At 42.9% G+C, this 23,094-nt stretch overlaps 2 long non-coding RNA genes across 3 annotated transcripts in view; both read right to left on the reverse strand.

Annotated features, from left to right (window-relative positions):
- LOC128079863 (uncharacterized) overlaps positions 1 to 307 on the reverse strand; it is a 41,577-nt gene extending 41,270 nt beyond the window's left edge. The window contains exon 1 of the long non-coding RNA XR_008206348.1: positions 230 to 307. This is a non-coding gene — a long non-coding RNA (uncharacterized LOC128079863). The remainder of the gene's footprint in view (positions 1 to 229) is intronic.
- The window catches only part of LOC128079864 (uncharacterized), a 187,280-nt gene that overhangs the window by 64,716 nt on the left and 99,470 nt on the right, over positions 1 to 23,094 (reverse strand). For both annotated transcript variants that reach the window (XR_008206349.1, XR_008206350.1), the window contains one exon: positions 10,385 to 10,496. This is a non-coding gene — a long non-coding RNA (uncharacterized LOC128079864). The remainder of the gene's footprint in view (positions 1 to 10,384; positions 10,497 to 23,094) is intronic.

Raw genomic sequence — 23,094 nt, forward strand, 5'->3', positions numbered from 1 at the left:
CACTTCGTAAGTACAAGACCAAAACCAAGGCTGTAACTTCAAAAGCACACAGTTAAAGTAAGACTGTAAGACTGAGACACAAAACCACAAACTAAACCTTCTTCCAAACTCCGGTAACACGACAGAAAGCACAACAACAGCAGAGCAGCAAGAACCCAAGCTGCAGCAATGAAGATTTGCTCAAACACGACAGCAGCAGGCACAGAAATAAAGGAAAGAATATTCTTACCTTTAGAAGATCTCAGGTACACAGGGAGCTCCAGAGAGATACCCTCATCTCCACGGCCAAGCCTTAAATGAAGTCTGGGAAGGGGTGGAACCTGGCTCCAACCCTTCTTGTCACTCAAGTTCATTACATGCACCTGAGCTCTCCTGGGTGGGCCCCGCCTTCCCTCCAGGTGCTCAATCACTGGTTCAGGCTGTGGCTCAGCATTTCCACTGCAAACATCTTCAACAGTACTTTGGCTACATGGAGTAGGAAAGGCACTTTAAAAAGAGTGGCCTTTAGCAAGGAGCAGATTTCTTTCAGTGTACTCTTAAGCCTCTTCTTAAAGTTGTAGTCAGGCAAATATCCTTACAAGCTAAGCACTGTGCTACTGAGATATCCTGAATCAAAGCTAAGATAACATAGAAACAAACAGCGTGGGTCTAGAAGTTGTGATGCTCCATCGCTACAATCAATTTAATTACTATGTTAATTTCTGCTCCGTTTGGAAGAGGAAGTTAAGCTAGCAGTCTCATTATTTAAACTGGAATTTCTATATACCTTGAAAGAGATATCTTCAGATTTTCCTAGCACTGCTAGGAGGCACAGCTGCCAGTATCAAGTAAGCATAAGGAGCTATAACTTCTAGGCATTGTCTTGTTTAAGAAAGCTAAAACTTGAGAGGTTTAGCCCAGAAAATGAGGGTAGCATTTGTTTTTTTTCTTTCTTCTTTTACCAGTAAATGATAGAACAGAAAGTCTGCTCGTATAATCTGCATTCTAAAATCACTTTGTGAGTGACACAACAGCCGTTGACTTCAGTGTGCTGTTTCTGCGAGCATCACTAACACAAATGGCCCATAACAAAACAGTTTTGATAACTTTTAAATGAGCAGCATGATTAAGTGATATCTGGCTGGTTTTCATACATGTAAACCCAACCTATCTTTGTAGCATGATTCAGATTCTATTTAAGACTGAAAAGAACTTAAATATCTCCTTGGCTTTTGAATACATAAACTCTTGGTGCTTTCAGTGCCCTTTTGCCTTTCCAAGCGCATTTTTTTATCTGAAGAAATGTCTGCTTAAAGGTGGACCCTCTTTATCTCCATGTGCAAGCACTCATGTTCTGGGCAGTAGGCTCGTAGTGTTATATCTGTGCATTTACCTATGCATGTGCCTGTCTGATTGTTAGCAAAATAGTGCTGGTCTTGCATAAGGACCTATCTGAGACTCAGATGAGAAGAGGCATCTTCAAATCTGCTATTAGTGGGAACTGTTTGTAATTTCACACTATTTCATTCTAATGGGAAGCTTCTAAAATCACAGTTGCTCTCCTGGAAAGGATTTGCACAGCTCTAACAGAAAAGCTAGACTAAGACGGATGGGTCTAGAAATGTCTCATGGCCTTCCTGAGCATAAGTTATGTTACTAAATCAGCATATTGATCTGGGAACACGGTGTCCTGGAATCCTGAAAATGTCAGGCACAGTTTCAGTGCTTCACTCCTTTAAAATCAAATTAATTTAGCCAGCTTCTATGGTGAGAGAAACTATGATGTCAGATACATGCAGGCAGCAGGGCATCAGGCATTCCAAGTCCCACTACCTTTAACTGTTTCAAATGGAGTCACCCACAGGGAAGCATCTGGGCTGCCACTTCAATCTTCCTTGCTGGAGACAACAACCAAGGCAGGCAATCTGTATCTTTGCTTATGCAAAATCAGGTGTTCCAGAGCTTCTCAGATCTCCATGGATCTCTGGGGATTCCAACCCTGAAGCTCTGTCAATGGGGCTGAGAGGTAAGATTAGATGATTACACGTGACAATACTAATCCATCTACCTTACCCACAGGGCACATGAGATTAAAGGCTCATATAGTACATGCCCTTCTACTATGATCTCCGGTTCTGTATATATGTTTAATCAAATATGCTAATCCGCAGATATATGGCCATGGTTGCAGAATGTGGTGCAAGCAAGATGCTTTCAGCACACGGGACTCATCAGCATGAATACGTTTGCAGGTATTAGCCATGCAGATTTTGTCTTTGGAGCAGTTAGATATTGGCACAAATTGCTGCAGTGGAAAATGGGACAGTTGGAGAAAATGTACTACAAAGTCGACATTTTCTTCTTTCCTAACTTGACAAAACACACAAGGCAAGCATACTTTGCACATAAGGAAAAGGAATAATTGGAAAGTTTCAAAGCCTTTACATTAGAATGGAACTGGTCTGCACTCTTGAGGAAGTAGCAGCACATCCTCTCCTCGCCCCACTCAACATCACAGCTAGCTTTGATTCCTGCACCACAAGGACTGCACAACACGCGCAGTGCCCACAGACATAGCCCCCCACCCTGCCCTGTGGCACAGGAGGAGCAGGACTGGCTGCGGCTCTACGGGCACACAGCTCCATGGAGCATAGGGCAGCTCCATGGCAAGGAAGGGGGCACTGGAGCAGAGGCCAGGGGAAAGCAGCCTCCCAGCCTCCTGCCTCCTTCTGACCTGTGGGCTCACCTGGTGGGACAACCACCTGCTTCCAGGCTTCGCTGTCCTCAAGCTGGGCACCCCTCTTCTTCACTGAAAACTTCACCACAGCTAACAGGTAAGCCTCCAGCTGGTTACTACATGCTGCTACAGGAACATTTTGACTAGCCATTCTTTATTAGCAATCCTAGAGGTGATGCAAGAATCGATACCATGATCTGAGGGTCACCAGTGTAGAGACAGATACATCAGGAAACTGCAGCCAGAGAAAGAGACAACAGGACCTTTGTCTGACCTGTACCTTTAGGGAGGAGGTAGGCAGACTGTTATCTACTGTGAGAGAAAAATGCGCAGCCACAACTCACTGATAGCATGAGCTAGCAAAAGGTGAAAAAGAGCTGAATATGTTATCAAGATGACTACACTTTCTACACTAGATTTCAGCAGAGCAAAGCTGTACAGAGACAGCTTGGCAGCTTCCCTGTCCTGCTTCTCCAGGCAATGATGAAATAACCACCCAAATTTCCTCGCTAGCATAAACTGGAGGATTCATATTGTTCATATTTGAAATAGGATTATGCAAAGGAGAGCTGGATTGTAAGTTGTTTGATGGGGAAAGAGGAAAAGCAGTTCTCAGTCCCAGTAGGACCTAAACTCCTTTAGAATAATATAGCTAATGCAGCAAAAGGTGATGTTTTCTCCGAAAAACATTATACACGGCAAAATCCCATTCAGCATTTACAGAAACTGAGCAAAAGGGAATAGAGATCCTGGGAACCTATTTGGTTCAGTAAAGAGAATGAGTAGCAGGCAATAAAGCACAGCATCACGCGGAGCACAAATACCTGTGCCTGCTGCAGCTAATACAAACAGCTCCCTCATATACCAGACATCCCTTTCCATTTGTCCCACTTGCCCTGCAGAAACTCCTCATGGCTTGGCTCAATATAGACAGCTCTGACTGCACCAACAACCAGCCTCAGTTCCAGCTCTCTGCTTCATATTTCTTATTGAAGCAACAGCAGCACAGGACATCATCAGGACCCTGATATTCATCTCCTCTCCTTTGCCAGTACAAGGAAATGACCTGCATCCTCCTCTGCCTCTGCTCCACGTGACGTTTCCTCACATCCTCCCAGCTAGGGGCAGGTGATTCCCTCCAAGACACCTCAGCTCTGCCATTGGGAACGTTCTCAGTTCTGGCTGCTCAGGCATACAAAGATGTTCAAGAATATCATTAAATCAAAGCTAATCAGATGGTTCCCTGATCATCTCAAGCTACTGTTCAGGCTTCTTCATTTAAAACCCTGCATAGATTTGGCTTAATTTCTTTCACAATTCTTCCCTTTCTGATTCCTCTTCTTATCTAACATCGCTTTTTCTTTGTCGTTTCCCATGCCCTTCTGACACAGCCTTCCTACAAGTTTTCATCTCATCTCACCATTGATTTTCAAGCCTTGTCTGAGGATTTTCTCCTCTGTGTCTTAATTTCTCTCCTTGAAAAACAAGATCTATTTCAGCTCTGCTTCCTCTGTTGAGATAGGGAACAAGGCAAGCATGCTACAGTCACACTTACATCCTAGCCATGGAGGGCATTGCTTACAGGATAAATTGAGATGCTGCAATATCATCACTCTGTTCTGAAGCTTTATATGCTCCTCAGGTGGTCTTCTGGTCCTTCTGCAAAAGCCAGGATTTTACAAATTGCAAGAAGGTTGCTGTTGATGCTACACTCCTTAGGCCTCACATTGAATCATTACTATTCCTTATTCCCAATTATTTTCCCTCCTATAATGCATAAATAAGCTGGTATTAGCATAAAAGCACAAAACCTGCAGACTTGTGTTTGGTTTGGTATTTCTTGTTTTTCACACCCTTTCACCGTTGCACTCATTTGCACGCTGAACCTCCTTTGTAGGCAGCCATGGATTTCTATCATCTGAGGATCAGAGTGCTATGCATCCATCAAGAAGCATAAGATATTCACAGGAAGAGAATACAAGATGAGGAGGAGGTCCATAATGCATGTGTCAGAGACACAGATGTACACAGAAAAGAAAGTTCTGCAGACCACAATAAAAGTTTACTCCATGGCAAGAACTGTGCATTTGTCCATGGCTGTCACAGATTTCATAGAACTCAAGAAATCCACCCAATTTTAGAAATCCAAGAAATTTATCTTTTCACCTGAATCCACATAAAATCAGAATTTTACCATAAGAGCTCCCATAAAATTGGGCTACTTCCCCAGCAGATCCTGTGAAATTATGTAGAATACTGCCATTTCTTTTAGCCCAGTATCTCACTGCGTGTCTCAAAACAATTAGACAACTTTGGCTACTGCACCTTTGCAGTTTTCCCTTTCAGAAAGAAAAAGGTTATGGCAAAATATAACAGCAGTGAGAATGCTCTTCTGTAGGAGAGAAACTAAAAGCCCTCAAATCTATTAAACTTACAGAAAATTATGATTTACATACAGTCAATTGCTACTAGTTCAGTAGTAATTTCAATGGAATGTTCCTCATTTGGCTATGGAGAAACTGATACTCTGAGGACACTAGAATGACAGTGTAGTGAAGTTTGTAATGAGGATCTCCACTTGACTTTTCCAGGAAAACAGGAAGGGACAAAGCTATCACCCCAGTACATGAACAACAGTATGACTGCAAAAGAGAAAGTGCACCCAGAAACAACTTGAGGGGGTAAATGGCAATGTGATAAATTCATTCTCTAGGCAGACCATTTGTTAAAATTAATTCTCACCCCTAACAAAGAGGAGAGTATTCTTAATCCTCTCCCATTGACCATTGAGTCATTTGTTCTAGTTAGTTGACAAAAAATAAAAATAGAAATCAATATATCAACTCTGACTCAGCCTCGGTCAGCAGACATCCCAAATCACAACACACCACGTCCCATTATTGCAGCTCTTACTTTTAAGCAGGGCACTCATACATTAGCAAGAGTGCTGCCTGAGTAAGAAGCAGAAATTAAGGCTGTTTCCCTAGCCTCCAGTTACACCTCAATTCAGAAGCAACACAACCATGGCTGACAACAGGATTAAACCCAGGCAGTTGGCCTGAACTCAGACCTCACAGAAGGCAAAAATAAATAATTAAGGAGAGTTGGGAGTGCCTCTGAGAAACTTCCGAAGGACACAGACGCCAGCACAGACAAGGAACAGAATATGTAGCAGCAGGAAGATAATGGCCTAAAAAGAGCAGATTAAAATGCCCTTAGATAAATTAAAGGTCTTCAAATTGACTGGGCACAATGAATTTCAACCCCGGATTCTTAAGTAGCCACTCATGAGATCTTTAAATCACTGGACAGTCACTTCTGTGAGTGCTGGTGGTGGAGATGAGGTGCCCAAGGGCTGGAGGGGAGCAAATAAGACGTTGCTTGGCAAGTGGGGGAAAGCAGAGCTGAAGACTTAGCAGCCAGTCAATTTGTTTTCAATCCTCAGAAAAACACCAGAACAAGTAATCAAACTATTTGTAAGCGCCTAGAAGATAACACTGAAATGAATAGCTGCTAGTATGGATTTGTAGAGAATAAATCCTGTCAAATCAATTTAATTTCCTTCTGCCATAGGGCAGCGGGCCTTGTAGACAGAAGCAAAGCAAGAGATGTCACATTTCCTGATTTAGTCAAGCTTTTGGGGCTCTCTCGTATGCACAGCAAGGAAACACAGCCAGAATGAAAAAGTTACAAGACAGATACAAAGTGGCTGAACATGCAGAGAAAGTTACCGTTTGCCCACAGCCAAAGCAAGCCACCTGGGGGAAGATACAAAATTGCTGTGGATATGATTCTGTTTGGTATTTTCATGAATCATCTAGTCCTGAAACAGCATACTTACTGCGCTCATGGACAACACAAATGGGGTGCTCAGGGCAGCTGCAAGTAAGGAGGCTCCCAGTTTGCAAAGACGTTGACAAATCACAGCGGTGCCAAGAAATGGCTGAAATTCAATGGGGGAAAAAAAGGGGAGGAGTGCAGGGAAGAGACAGACTCATTGGAGAGCCCTGAAAGAAAAGGACTACAAAGTCCTGGAAGAGGACTACAAAAAAGATTAGGAAATGTTGGGATCTTTAGACGAGTTCTTGAGAAGGCAACGTTAAAACTCTTAAGTGTGTAGAAGATTGTCATGCCCAGTGTTCCTGTAAGCTAGAAAGCCCAAACATCAATGGGTTTAACTTGCAGCAAGACAGATGCAAGTCAGACTTGAGGGAAAAACGTTTGTAATAGTAACAATAGCGAAGCACAGGAATGGAGCCTGGGAAAGCTGTGGAGTCTCTATCACCAGATGTTTTTAACAACAGCCGAGGAAAAAAAAGTCTGCCAGGAATGCCATAAGTATAACCAATCCCAGAGAAAGGAGATAATTTCTTCATGCTCCTTCTAGCCCTGCTTGTCTAGATGCCAAATGTCCTCCTATGTTTCAAGGCCTCAAACCATCGAAGCGTATAAACATACAAGTAATCCTGTTGACTTCAAAGCAAATACACACGGGTTTAAGCATACACTTAAGCAATTTGCCAGATTAGCTCCTACATGCCTAGGATTTCCAGCTTAGCCAAAGGAAGTATCTTGCAAGAGTGGCTGCTTTTGTTTAAACTCCCCTAGATAGAGATTGGCGTCATATTTAAAATATGGTTTCCTGGATTTAAGCGACAGTGCATAGGAGAACATTACTTACATTACACATTTGTGGAACAGCCTTCCAAACAACTGTTCACTTGCATGGCCCCTATAATGCAATGTCTGTGTTCACTGAAGCTGGCTTGGGGTGGGAAGTCCAAAGGAGGAAACAGCACGTAAAAAAGGCAGTGTTTCTACTCACAGGAGCGCTTTTTATTTTTTGGAAGCCAGGCTCCATACAGACAGTTTCAATATGTAGTCTCTATTATGTTGAGAACACCAGATTATAAACATGTACAGAAAAGTGAAAGGCTTCCTCTAACTGTCTCCCACACCTCCTTCCGTATGTTATCACCAAATGTTTTGTCGTATGCTGATTTTCAGCAGATATCATTGGAATCAACATTTATTTAGCCCACAACTTAGCAGGGTTTGCTACAGGTTATTAACCATCTTCTCACTCTGTCTCTACCGTATTTCTACCATATTTCTATGGGGGAAAAAAATAGTCTCAGGTCCAAACATCATCAGCTACCATGTCACCATGAAGGATCGGGGTGGTTTTATGCTCCATTTCTTTGACCATTGCACTGGATTTGAGTCTGAAGCATGCATGGCAAAAGACTGTAGGACACTTTGGTGTGCCAGTAGCCTTACTAAGTAAGTGGCTGAGCAGGAAAAGCACATTAGATGCAGCCTTTCCTTGCCCTAGCTGCGTAGGAGCCGCTGCCATTTATTTTGTCATTGATTTACACAATAAATCCTTCTATAAAGATTAGGTGTACATATTATAAGCACTTGAAATTATATATACCTCCATCTATCTCCGAGCCTGAGAGAACGTACATCCCCTAGCAACAACACATCTCCTCCTAAGCAAACACCTGATTAGAGACGAGGCATTTTTCAGAGCTCTGGAGCCCTGTGCAAACTAGCTCTGGTGCACTATCAGGTGTGGACTTCACAGAATGGATCCTATAAATACACAGAGCACACAAGGATTAACTCCAACACTGCTGGCATGATGAGCACCAAGGTGCGGTGCTGGTCTGTAAGTCTCACATAGCCAGAAACATCACCTGAAACTCCAAGGAGAAAACACAATCTGGAGACGCCTCTGAAAACAGAAAGGCAGCCACCAAAGTTAATGAGCTGCCACTCTTAGGCACAGAGAAAACGCCATTAAATATAAAAAAAAATCAACGTGTTTCTGAAGTTCTCTCAGGCACAGGTCAGCACAAGTTTCCCAGGAAACCAGGAATTCCCACAAAGATGTGAGGAAGCTCATGTGCAGTGAATAGCAGCTGATCCAGGCACAAATGGAGGGCAAAGAAACAGGAAGCAGAGAGAACCCCTTGCCTGTGCCCAACTCTGTGGGCCTGCTTCCCACCCTGCCCTCTACCTGGGCTGCCTGCAGCTTCTACTTGACTGCTCGCTCCCCAGTGGAGAGAAAAGCCCCTTCAACTCCTCTTTGTCTTCAGGGCCATCTGAAAACACTGCCTGTGAGACTGGCAGCCCTAGCACTATGCCTGCTGCCACTCACCTCTTGCTTTATGAGAGCCAATGAAGGCTTCAAGTCAATAGCCTGCTTTGTGCTCGTGACCCGACATGACAATTCTTTGTTTACTTCTACAAATGATTAATTTCAAGGCATCTAAGGGTTTGCTATCCCTTCTGGAGTGAGGCCCTTTTAACATATTTTATTGTTACGCCTTACAGTCAAGATACAGAACCAGAACAGCCCACAGTTACCATTTAAATCCAGTGATACTTCACATTGCGCTCAGCTCATCGAATCTTTTGACCTATCAATCCAAATAATGTTTAAAAGCTTGGATGGCAAGAAGCTGTCTGCTCGAGGCTGCCGACACACACAATCCCTGTATAAATCATAATATCACTGAAGTCACGAAAACTGTGAATTTTGGTGTCAGCTGTGAAAATATTCCATCTGGTTTCTGTCTTGTAGAAAAAATGTTTAAAATCTGTCTAAGTACAGGAAGTTTATTTTTGCTTCATCAGCGCAGCAGAAGTAAGCAGGGTAAGACCAACGAATAGTGCCTCAGAGCCCTGCCATTGCTCCAGGTGCCTGCAATGTTTCCAAAAGAGCATTTCAGGTTTCATTCAGACGTCCAACAGCACCGCTATTTAATTTCATGCCCTTATTGCAGGCTGAGCAATCCACCAAATGAATTTGTAGCAGTTTCTCTTGAGGATATAACAAAAGCAACCATCGGCCCTGTATCATCAATTACCTCAAGCTGACTTTGACAACATACTGGGGAGGAGGATGACACATCTGCATCTACATAAAGGTGCATTTATTCCCCTCTCCCACAAGACCACGGGTGTCCAACCATGCGGCTTCCCTGGGCCACAATGAGTGAAGAGGAATTGTCCAGGGCCAAATCTACAAAGGTTGTCTGAAAGTAATGCCTCCTAATCGTTCCCATGGAAACTACAACCAATACAAAGAGCACAATAACTGCTTGACAGAGCAAATTCTGGACTACAAAACACCCTTTTTCAACACAGTCACCACTCTGCATTTTCATCAGTGATGAACAGAAACCTACAAGCTGCGCTCATCGCAATCTGCACCAGCAAAGATGATGCACTATCTCAACTCCTTCTACCTAGTCCCTCTTGACAGGGACTGATTTTATGCTTTCACTTTATTTCTCTTCCTCATTTAGGTCATTTATCTATTTAATGGAAACTGTATAGGAAAATTATGATAAAAAATTACATGAGAGATATATTACTTTTTAAATCACTATCATTACCCCATCCCAGACAACGTGACATTCAGGAAAGAGCCCAACATTCATTTTATTTATGCTTTTGTCACCCTCCTGAAATTCCCAACTGGAATCTCTACACTCTACCAGTCAGACCTAGTATAAAAAGAGACCATGAGGCCAACGTGAGAGGGAGAAAGCTGTGCTGCAAGGGAAATTCACGATTTCTGAGGACAGAACAATTCAGAACAACTTTCAAAGGAGTTTAAAAAAGACCAGTGCCCAGAGAACTGGGCATGCTTACCCCCTCCCTGGATCTCCTCTCCGCTAAAGACTGCCTTCCTCCAGCCCCAGGTTGAACCAGAGGGGGCTTTCAGGGCATCTGGAGGCCTCACAGCACCTTCTGAACCAAACACCTGCAAGAAGACTGATTGTGAGCGAAAGGGCTGTCAGAATGACTTCATAATTTAACAAAAATGGAATGGCGTAGGTAAGCCTTGCCAGTCCCAGGTTCCTGTACCAGAGCAAGCACTTTAAAATGAAGCAGAAACTCCGTTTCAGTCAGAGAGGCTTCCCACAGAAAATGCTCATTTTCACAGGTTTTAATCCACTGGTAGAGGTGCTGCTACTGCAGTTGTTACAGCAGCCAACTCTCTTGTTTCCAATCCCCCTCTATCTGACTGGCATTCCCACACCACCACCAGCCCAGCAGGTGCTCTGTTTTCCAGAGGAGGTGAAGAGGGGCTGGAGCAGGCAGCAGGCACCCCTTCTCACTTGCTTTCCTCTCACTGGTGGCTCCCAGTTTTTTTTCCCCCTCCCTACTGCTTTTTGTGTGCAGGTGGAACGATGGGAAAGAGGTCTTTCAAAAATAGTGGGGAACTGCCACGGTGATTTCAAGATGGAGCACGCAATAGCTATTTCTGATTGTGTTAACCCAGCCATAATTATGTAATTATCCACAAAAATTTAGTCAGAATTTTGCATATCTAAATCATTAACTTTAACAATTGACAGGCTGCTTTGATTAGTATTTTCACAGACTAGCATAGCATACATTTGTCAGCTTTCCTATGATTACTTGTAATTTGGAATTTGTTTATGCAAAATGTTTTTATTGCTTGTTTGAGGGGGAGGGAAGGAAAGGAGGGCAGAGCAGACATGTTTATCCTGTCAGGAGCATCCTACAGAACTTACCAGGGTTGCAAACGTATTTTTGCTGTGTTTCAGTGTCATTAATTTGGTGAATTGATACAGTAAACACTGGCTTGTATTTGTTAATGGGGAGAAGAACCACGAATGAGCTCCACCTGCCATGTGAAATCTTTGATTTTTAGATGAAAATTTAAGTAAATGAATTCAGAAGCACCTAGCACTTTATGTAACACCATATTTTCAGTCTATTGCTTTCCAAAAACAATACTGATGCACCATGCAATCAGTGTAAACATTTTAAAATGCTTCTTGTGTCAAATACAATAATGCCGGCTCAGCCTTTTCATTCTGTGCTGTAATCGATATCATAATTTAAGATGCAGTTTATTAAGCTAAGCAACAATAAACGATCCTACCCTGCACCTGCTAGCAGGTCAGTTCCTACGCTAAGCTCTCTGACAGAAAAACCTGAGAGCTACACAACCTGTTCTTCACAAGGCAAATCCTAATGGAACAGAATTGTGTTGACACGAGGTACCGCACTGACTCTGTTCTGTGGTGTGGAGATTCCTGAGTTAGCAGTTGGAGGTGAAGTGGCTGAAGGGTGTTCATTTTCCTTCTGCTTCCCTATTAAAGACTGCATAGACAAAATGCATCCTAAAATAATGCATGCACTACTTCCAGCCATTTGTAGTACTGCGTTAGTGCACCCATTTTTCTGTGGCTGGTGGAATGCTGAGTTCATTAACATTCACCTGACCTCCGAGAAGAGCAAGGAAAGCATGCTTTGACTTCAAAACCAATGACAGATTGTGATTTGTGATTTCATCTGCCCCAAGGCAGCTGCAGTTTGGTAACTGCAGTTAAAACTTGCCTGTTTCCTTCATGATTCTCAGGGCTCCCTGTAATGAAGATAGCATAAATGCAGAGGCTATGCAGATCCCACATATGCCTAATAGCCTCACCTAGTTAGGCCTCAGTTTTCTCCATCAGAAGGGAAGTTTTACTTCAGAGATTCATTAACAATTAATGGAAAAGGCACATTTAGATGGGTAAGATTATTATTATTTTTTAAATCCTAAATCCTTTTATGTATGCACAAGTAAATATCATACTCTCATTCATAGATTATCTGAGCCCCATCACTCAGCACTCAGGTGTCTGAGGCTTGGTTTTAAAATCTTGCTTCCTAGGTACAGCTGACTGCTGGCATATTCACTACATCAGCCCTCCAAAGGTTGGCTTGCTGCTTGGAATTCACAGGGAGCAGCCCTGTCTGTCTTTGTAGGAATTTTGGCTGCATGACTGAGTACATGAAAATCAGGGAAGCCAGAAGAAAAGAATGATCTGTTACCTGAGTTTCTTTTGCCATTTGAAATCCACTGAAAGAGAGGCATCTTTGTAGCACAAGCTGTTGGCAACTCCTCTCTCCAAAGCACATCATCAGTCCCAAGCTTGCAGTCTTTTATTCTTTTAATTTTAATTGGTAACTCCTGCCTAGAAACCAGTTGGGAATTGAATTGCTTGTGCATTCCCCATGCTCCAGAGCAATTGCCTATGTATTCTGCGTGCCTCCAAGCAGTTGCCAGCCTGCTCCTTGTGCTTCCTAGTAAATGCCAGTAATCTGTGCACTGGTATGTAAAACTTACAGTACTTGATTACGTCAGGAGAGAGAACAGCACAAAATACAGTGTGTTCTGCTATTTTCACCTTAGCATATGTGCTGTTTTCCAGCCTTCAGCCACAGCACTGTGAGCAGCTCAGCTGGAGGAAGGACAAAGGACCCTTAGCCCTGGATTTGCACAAGTTCATGGGTGGCCCAAGGGATGTCCTGAAATTCTTCTCTCTCTCATCTTATATCTTGCCTGCCTATCCTACTAGTGTTGACATAAAAGTAGCTTCGCACTGACATCAGGATTAATGTCTCTCAGACATTTATTTGCTGCATATCCACTGTTTCCTTGTGAAGCTGAATAGTCTCAGGTTCTGCTCACCCCATAAGCTCTTCTCCTTCAGCCAGTTAAAGGCAGAAGTAGACTAGGTTGGTTGGCAGGAGCAAAGAGAAGCCATTAAAAAACTCATCTCTCCCTTCTAGAGCCACTTGTCCACGGGCTCTCTTTCCAGTCTTTTTTTTTTTTTTTTTTCCTCTGCATAAGTGGGATGTGCTAGCTCAAGAGACAAGCATGGAAGGAAGGGAAGGATAGGAAACCAGAGTCTTTATAATAATGTTCCCCCCATCAGCACAGCTCTCCAAGCAAATGAGGAACAATAGCAGTAACTTACTTCCTCTAACAGACTGATGGAGGGAAGGAAGTGCTACTTTCCAAATCATCAAATCCTACCAAAGCAAAGCCCTCATTACACATCACACTAAGCTAAGCCTAAAGGCAAGCCAAGCCATACAGAACGGAACGGGTATTTCTAACATTTGTTCATCAGGAGCCACAATTGTTCACAGAAACCAAAGTAAACTAGATTGGATACGTTCAGAGATTGACTACCAGACATGAATCTCTGTGAGTCAAGGGCCTTTCATCCCTCATCAGAGAATGATCCACAGCTGTCCTGTGCTTTCTCCAGTCATGGAGATACATTTGTATTCTTCTTACTCCTCTGTATCCTTTTTGGTAACATCACTCCTCTCCTTCCCTACCTGCTACCTTTTAAGGAGACAACAGCTCACTCCTTCATTTCCTGTGCCTCCACCTCGGCTGCCTCCAGACTTAGCACCACACAACCACAACAGCTCCCATGCCATTAGCGCTCTCGTAATGCAGCTGTGCTTTGATTTGCGGTAAGCTCCACACTGCCTGACTTCACACAGACCAAGAGATGGCTGTTTTGAACTCTCTTCCATTCCTTTGATGCCCACAGCAGTTCTGTGGTTTAACCTGGCATCAGCTCAGCACCGCGCAGCTGCTCGCTCACTCCCTCACAAGTGGGATGAAGGAGAGAACTGGAAACCAGACAGAACTTATGAGTTAAAAACTATTTACTAAGACAGAAGAAGAAAACGGAAACATAGATGCAATGATAGCAATACACGTAACTGCAATTCACCGACCAATGCCCCACCAGCAACACAAGGACTCACTGCTGTTGAGTGACGCCCACCAACCCCCCAGCAGTAGCCAGGCCCCAGTTCACAGCTTGCGCCTTTATGGCCCTCCACGTGGCATCATGGGGTACAGAACAACACTGTGCCTAATTCAGGCACCTGTGCTGCTTCTGCCCCCTGCCTCACACCATCATGGTTGCAGCTCTTCCATGTCATGGGTCAACACCTCCCATGGCTCTCTGTTTAAACAAAGGTGATGTCATAAGGAGATCAGAGAGGTAAGCTCAGCTCTGAGTATAATTTGAGCCCTCTGGAGCCATTCTTTAATGGTTATTTCCAGCGAAAGTCCAAATGCTCTCCCTTTAAATGGCCACAATAGGCTTGGTTTAGTGTCAGTACTGTACAAAGGAGATCCTGAGTCACACCCTAATCCTTCACTCTGCATTGGACAACAGTACAGTCCCTTGAAGGGGCTGACATGAGTTGTGGTTCACCCCCAGATTCCTCCCTTTTGCAGTGCGGAGCTGTTTCCCCTGCTTTGCAGGGCTTGCTATCCCCATACACTCACCAGGATGAAGCTCCTCCCATTTCCCCCTGCCTGATTGTCCCCTGCTCACAGGAGGTGAGCATCTGATATTTCTCTAGGTGTGCAGCCATACTGTTCCTGCTTCTCCCCCTTCCCCCCCCAGGACAGAAATACAAGGCTTGCTGAGGAAAGGGGCTGGTACAGAAACAGACTTACTCTTCTTCACTCTCTTGCTAAGCCAAGCTGAGACCAAGACTGGCTGTCTGTTAAGCTTAATTCTGTCATGACTGGGACAATCTCAAGTTTCCTCTTCTTTTTTTGCATGGTAATGACAACTAAAATAATCTAAATTAAATATCAATTTTAGCCATCTTTGTTAAAGGAGAACACTTACCAGATTTCTTACTCCCGTTCTTCCACATCTCAACCCCAAATTCTTGTTCAGTTACACTACAGTTGGAGTTTCAAAGGTAAAGCAAGGAATTCTTCATAAAGAGTCCTGAGATGTATGGTACAAAACATCATTCTCACAGTAACGCTGTTCACCAGCATTACTAGTTTCCCTCTAGTATCCATCAATGGTTATGCTGGGATTCATCTGAAGGAATATTTGACCTTTAAATCAGGGCATATGCCCACTTCTGTGTGAAACATATACTGTGTCCTATGAGCAAGCTGAGTACATGAAACTTGGAAGCAGAGGCACATCACAGCTGGAGCTCCCAAACAGGTTGGGGGTTAGCTGGGACTCACTGCCTCCAAGTGAAGCAGGGCTGGGCTCTGAACCCTTCCTCCTAAGAACTACAGCTGAAAATCTCCCTGTTTCTAACACACTGACGGATCCCTCTCCCCCTTCTCTTCCAGACATTTAAAAGGAATGCTACTTTCACTCCCATGAAATACAGAAAAGCAGGAACTGTCTTTTCTTGCCAGCAGAAAAAGCGAGGGCTGTCAAGACACCTAAATCTTATCGTCTTACCTGTACTATGGGGTAGGGCTTTTTTGGGTGGCTGCAGCTGTGCTGCATAAAAAACACATGAAAAGGAGCCACTAAATCTAGGCAAATCATGTTGTCTAACATAAAGCCGTATACATCACTCCTGAATGACATGGCAGCCCAAAAAGTGGAGCACCAGATCCTTCCATCATGACCCAGACAGACACTAACTTACCCTCTCGGCACCTGCTGCGAGTTACGTGCCCCTCGGCTTAGCAGAGGTCACACAACGTGATTCATCAGTGTTAGCTGAACCCAGCACTGAACCACAGCAGCAGCATTTGAAATGTTGTTCAAACGTTTCCCAGCTGACAGTGCCCTTCATTTACAGTTAACGATAATGTGACAGCCTGTTCTCCCAGCGTACTCTCTAACCACACACAAAATCCTGCATGTGCCTCGGTCCGGAATTCCGTTTTTATCGGAATAGACGCGTGTGCTGAGGATTTAACCAGCAGCTGAGACGGGGCTTTAGAGTGAGATTTCCAAACCTGTCTCAGGTATTTAGAAGCACAAATTGCAGTGAAAGACTAATTGAACTGTGCTTCTAAATCCCCCAGGTGCTACTGGAAATCTCTTCCCTAATAACTTGGAATCTCCTAAAGAAGAAACCTCACCGAATTCAGGCATGTATGCAGATCCAAGGGTTAAGATTTTGAAAATCGCTCCGTACTGGCTTAACTCCCATTGACTTCAGTAGGAGCAGAGTTAAGTTGACACTGAGCCCTTCTGAAAATTCCCCTCCAGGTGTGTTTTCTCCATCTGGATTTGAATAATCTGTTAACTGCTAAGACTGCTTTTCAATTTATCAGTATGAAGAATTTAGGGAGTTTTTCCCTTAACTTTCGATGAACTGAGACTCAAAAAACAGTAGCAAATCACCACAATAACTCTATCTGCTAAGTCGGCAGACAAAACGAAGTTTATTCACTGTATGTTTACCGTTATTGTTATTATTTGTATTTGGCAGAAGACAGGAACTGAAAGCACAGACGTTATCGTGGGAGGTGCTGTGCAGTCTGTTAAAATATTTGCACAACGCGCAGGCAAGCTGTCTAACTTAATACTAATAGTCAGGCTCTGGAGTAACCCAAGAATCATAATGAATATCCCCAGTAGGTGTAATTATACAGCAGCTTTTCACTTACTACTTCACCTCCTTGCAGACATTGTCAGGAGACAGGGATTTCCTTCAACTCCCTTGAATGCTTTAGTTTACCTTTTAAATTAGTTCTACTTAGAAGAGTGAGGAAAGCTATTTTTAATTGTTGCCACGTCCTGCAGTTTTGCAGGCTGCGTTTTACTTTCTGTGGTGGAAGAAACACAAGCTTTTAGAGGTACAAATGGGATTCACTTTCAATTCACAAAACACATTGGGAGCCAAACTTTCTGGGATGTGGGAAATAATAAGATGAATAAAAGGAAATGCACGGCGAGGAGCCATCTATTTAGCAACAGCATCACTGAGGACAGGCTGTCCATGCCCCAGATTCCTTGTGAGAAAAATAGCAGCACTAATACCACCCACAAACAACACGATAACCACAGCTTTGTTCCCACCAGAGATACGACAGCAGAATCCTGTAAGAGAAGTCATCTGATATGTCAACTCATTAAATTAAATCAGAATGGGTGAATGGGGAAGAGGAATATACCATTGTAATGTACATTAATTAACAAATGCTATAAGAGAGGCATTTAAATGTATGAAAATGAATATTAATGAGATTAAAACACCTAATTATTGTGCATCTAATGATATTATCCAGAGCATCCAACAGAAAATGCCTAATTGTCATGCATCTAAGGCAACAGTGCAAATCTTCAGACACAAAGATTCAGCGTACACATAGATTGCATTATGACTTCAATTAAAGGCATTGCAAAATATCTGCAATGAAACTTGAATCTGTAAGGTTTGCTTGGTTTTGATGGTTATTTTTAAGTTCTGTTTATGAAAAATGTTAGATATTGCAAGCTTCTGATATCACTGTTGCACTTCAAAATTGCATATTTCCTTCTCCCGTGTTTCTGAAACATTTCACTGAAGCGTTCCCCATTTCTGTATGCATACCTGAATTCTGTAAAAGGACCATGAGAAACAGTGGGCTGCAAACCAGCATGGAATGAAGCTTGGAGGAATTTTTCATGAAATTGCACGAAGCAAAACTCAGTCTGCATGAAATTCCTTGCTGCATGGAGGGCTACCAAAGGAGAATCCTGAGCTAAAAATAGTACGGGTTCCTGGAATTGAAGACCGCCTCATAATACATATGCATTAGGAAGCTGAAATAAAATTATACAGGCCACTTGAATTCTATTATTTCCTAATTACTCAGCGGTCCGCTTTACAACCTTAATGCTCCTTTAATGTACATTTTTCAAGATTTTTTTTTTAATGCAATAGGAGTTAGAGAGCACATGTCTTGACTGTAGTTAGAAGGACAGTGGGAGTTTTGGCTTACAGAGGAATTCCAGAGCAACTGAGCTGTGTGCACATTCCCTCTTTGAGGCCTGACGCAGTATGCCAGGGATGTGTCTAGGAAAGGTTATAATTTAATGACTGCTCTCTGCGTGGTATTTGCAGTCCCAACATGACTAACATCATTCACACATACAATCAATGAAGTCGTAATCCTACCATCAAAGCAATTAACGAAAATAGAGCACATTAGCTTAGTATTGGAGCCAGAATTGATTCCTGAAAGACAGCTCTCTCCTCTCTCAAATCTGAGTTATTAATATGTATATAAGCACCAATGTGACAAGCACTTCAGATATTCCTTGACATATATATTTACTGCCACTCAAAATGACTTACAATCCATCTTATTTTATAAAAATTATATCTTATCCAGGCTCCTAACTTTCTTATAAGAATGTGGTACGGAACTGTGAGAAGAACGTTCCCAAAACTGAGGGGATTTACCTTATCCACTAAGCTTTTTATCCTATCACAGAAAGAAATTCTGTTCATTAGTATGATTTACTTTTAATAAATCCTTGCTGCCATCTATTTACCATCCATATTGCTGTAGCTGCATCCTAACTTTACCAATAACTCCAACAACATATTTGAGACTGAATTCCAGTTTCACACGCTGCTTTGCAACATCCAGATATTGTGATCTTCCCATTTGCAGGTAGGTGCTGCTCACCTCAACACACTTAACAACTGAAGGAACAGCAGGGGAGTACTTTACATCACTGCATATGCAGTGGTTCTCTGGGGGTTTCCAAACCCTGTACGTACAAACCAACAAAACACTTCTAACACCACAGTTAGCAGAGGGCAGAACCAATGTGACAGCAGTATTTTGCACTGGTTGGGATACAGGTGGAATCTTCAACTGCAGAAAGGAGTCTCCTAGCAGTTGCATGCCCTTCAGTTAACTGCCTTTGAGTTAGGAGCACTAGAGGGAGGACAGTTGTGCTGCAGTGTCACAGTTAAGCCATAGAGGGGAGTCCTATTAGCAGCTGCTGTGTAGCAGTAACTCACATTTTTGCCCATACTCTCCAAGCATGAAGACAACTTCAGGAAAAGGCACCAATGCGCTTCACTTAAGCCAACTCAAGTTACAAATTTGAATTAGAGCGTATTTGCCCACAAATAGCTCCACTTCTCATTATTTTTCTCTCTTCTGTCTGTTTCAATCTATAGCAATAAATTGTACTAATACGGGTTGTGGAGTCTCCCGGTGCACTCTACAATGAAGGCACATCTTTTGAAAATCAAGAGCAAATCCTTGCACTTAATGGATTGTAGTGTCTGTATATTGCATGGGAAAGAAATAGCTGCCCTCAAAAGGATGAGCAACAACACCAATATTGCCCAAACTAAAATTCTGGGATCCAGGGAAAACTGTTTCAGAAACAGGAAACAGTCCAGCATGGTGGTTAGCATCTCAACCTGAATGGAAGCCAGTCACAAGCTGAGGATAGCCCAGATATTACAAAAGATGTTTGGGCCCTAAAAGAAAGCAAAGAACCATGAAAACATACATTATAATTTTTTTTCTGTAGAAGATAAATACAATCTGGCAAAAATATAAATGCATATTTTAAATGCCTGATTCTCAAAAGAAAAGTTAGCCCCCAACCCACTTCTCAGAAGGTTTACACAGTCAATATTAAACTACTGTGCAGAAAAGCTGAAGATATTGATAGCTGGTAATGCAAACGAGATTGCAGTTAATTGTTAACATCTCCTGGGCTACACTTCCTACGTCCCTGCGCAGATGATGAATAAAATTATTTACCTATTCAAGTAATGAGAGCTATGCATTTTGATATCCACATACACTGTAACTCAGACCTCCTCTGAGATCCCTACCTGTAATTAGGAACAGATGTAGGATCTTGTTCTTGAATTGCTAAAAACAAATTTCAGCCCTGCTATGATATATGATTTAGTGGCACAGCTCACGGTAAGAATGCTTCTGCCAAAGGACCCTCCTCAGGGCACCGGACCTCATCAGCCACCCTTGGCACAACAACCCTTCTGGAGCCTCCCCACACATTTCACACTGCCTTTCCATTGCTGACATGGGACACTTGCTAAAACACCCCCAGGTGACAAGGCTAGTGTAGAGCAGGAAAGGGACAAGCAACATTTATCTGGCCTCATCTCTGATGAAGAAAACCATAGGTCTATTCATTTGAAACCCTGGTAATTCTGTAACACATACAGACTTATCCACTGTGTAGTCATTTAAAATTAAGCATACACAATATTATGTGCTTTCAGCAACAACTCTCACAGCTCAGCACATACGGCTGGGGAATACTCTTCAAATTACGTCATGGGGGAAACTCATGATGACATTCATTTTATTCTCCAAATGTCATGCTAGCACAGGAAAACATGCCTACTGCAAGCAGCCAAGTTTCTTTTCATCAACTATTTTAACAGCTGGCTGAAATAACCCAGGAGGAATAGGACAGCTCATTTTCTTGCTCTGGCATGTGGGTACCAATCCCAAAGTCTGGCAGAGAAGATTGAAAGCTCTGGAGAATTCACTGTCTAAAGATGCAGCAGGGTGACCTAGTCAGATGCATTGCTTGGGCTACATGTCCCAGCCCTGTGGCAAATTCTTCCAGCAACAGTAAGGCACTGAGGATGTGTAGCAGGCCCAACACATTTACAGCATCAGGCCTGAAGAGGTTAAAAGGAGAGGAGGGGGACAAGTGAAACTGCCTTCTTTCATATTCCTTCTTGACTACTAAATGTCCCTCCTTTGAATTACACTGATCAGGCAGAGTTTATAACCCCACCCCCCGGCTCCTGGCTTAGGTGATTAAAATGATGTCTTGCCAAAAGAAAGTTGCAGAATAGCTGCAACCCCTCAGGCCTGTAAAAGACAGACAGAAATTTGTATTTACTGAGGTCATCTCAGTACAAGAAAGTTTCACCGGTTTCATTTGCATCTGACTGAAACAATTCAAGTTAAACTGATGCGAATGCCTTCATACATCTTTATTTGAAGATGTTAAATGGGAGTTTACTTGATTTCAAAGCTAATCTACATCTAAAAGAAGCGGCCACATGAAATAAGACTGCCCACAACACATTTTGCATTGGTTTAACTAAGCAGGTTTATCAGTCATCTCAGTGCAACTCCCTCATGTATACAAGGTCTGGAAATACATTCACTCTCCAGCATTACTCTGCTTCATGCTGGGAGAATGTGCAGCTGGAAGGGGCTCAGGGGAACCGCAATGACTAGAAATAAAAGGATTGTGGGGGGAATCATAGCTGGTGTGCTCACGGGCCCTCTATGGACATTGCCTAAATTAGAGTAATTAATATAAGGGAATGTGTCTGTGTTCCTCGATAGTTTATAAATGTTACAAAAAGAGAAACGTTTTATATGTCCCCTGATGGATTTTAAATGTTAATAAATGATGTGCAGGGAGGTATTTTACATCTCTCCATTTAACAGTGAGCTGACAGCTGCAATTACAGGCCAGCCTCTGGCCCAGCAATTCTTACAGGAACCTGAGGCATAAATGGAGTAGCTTTCTTCCAGAATAACAAAGTGCATCAGGATGCTGGCTCAGCATTTCAACACCCAAACAAAAGCCAAAGTGAGACATTTTTGACACCCTGGAAACTCCCTTTCTCTGTGACATGCACTTGCCAGTCATTGCTTCCCCTGCCAGCAGAGACCCAGAGCTTTGCTCCCTGTGGCAGCTCTTCACATCACTGGAATGGGAGAATTAATGGAGCAATCAGTTACTTACTAAGGTGCTCCTCCGCTGTGAGGCAGACAAAGATGTGGACTGTACCTGGCGCATTCAGGGCAGCACAGGAAGAAAGCGGTATTGCATGCTTCACTGTGTGCACTTTCGACCTGTTTTTGGTCAGAAACCTACTAACTCTGAATCACTGCAGCATTCTTTCCAGTCCCCGGTTTCTTCACAGCACTAGGAAATCTATGTCTGCACACTTACTTCACCAGCAGACAGCCTATCCCTTCAAAAAGTAGCAAAGGGACTGCTCAGTAATGTCTGTCCCAGCAGAAGGCCCCACTAGGTTTCAGTGTGCCCTAGCCACTGCCCTTCCCACGTCTTCTGCCCAACGCTCAGTAAAACCGAGCCTCTTTGAAATTTAGGAAAGCTTGAAGCAGTATTTCAGTTGTGTATGTTTCAGGTTGCAACCTGTGTCACAAAGTAACAACAGAGACACCAGCATTCGCAACACTGTATTCCTGCTTGTCTCTTTTCAGCCTCCCCTTTTTCTTACTGGCTACAGTTCACTGTTGCTGGTGTTTGCCTCCATTAGCCTTATTCTCATTCCATGAGAATTGCACCCCATTGACAAGAAAAGGCAACTCAGACTGAATGAAACCAAGCAGAAACCAAGCAGAACTGTGAGTAACACCTTGCATTTTCCCAAAGGCAAAAGAGTGTGCTTTACAATTCTATTAAAATCCCACAAGATAGCTTTCATTTTGTTTTGCTCTTGTCACTGACAAACTCTTACTTTCTTTTATTTTAGAATGGCATAAGACTACAGCTTAATATACCAGATTTATTTATAAAAACCCTACATTTCCCATCACACCTTTTTGTACGTGAAGCGTTGTAAAGTAACTGGTTTCTTTTATCCTCCCCTTTCTGTCACTGGACTGCACTGGCAAAAAAAAGGCAAGTTCAACTATTAGAGCGACAGTTTTCTTTCAATTACTGGTTCCAAAACTGCTGGTTCCAAAACCTCAGCAAAGCTAAGAAATTCTAGGTTGGAAAAACAAGATTTGGTTTCAGATTTGGAAAAGAATT

Source organism: Tympanuchus pallidicinctus, unplaced genomic scaffold (assembly GCF_026119805.1).
Source record: "Tympanuchus pallidicinctus isolate F22 unplaced genomic scaffold, pur_lepc_1.0 scaffold2, whole genome shotgun sequence".
Classification (NCBI taxonomy): Eukaryota; Metazoa; Chordata; class Aves; order Galliformes; family Phasianidae; genus Tympanuchus; species Tympanuchus pallidicinctus.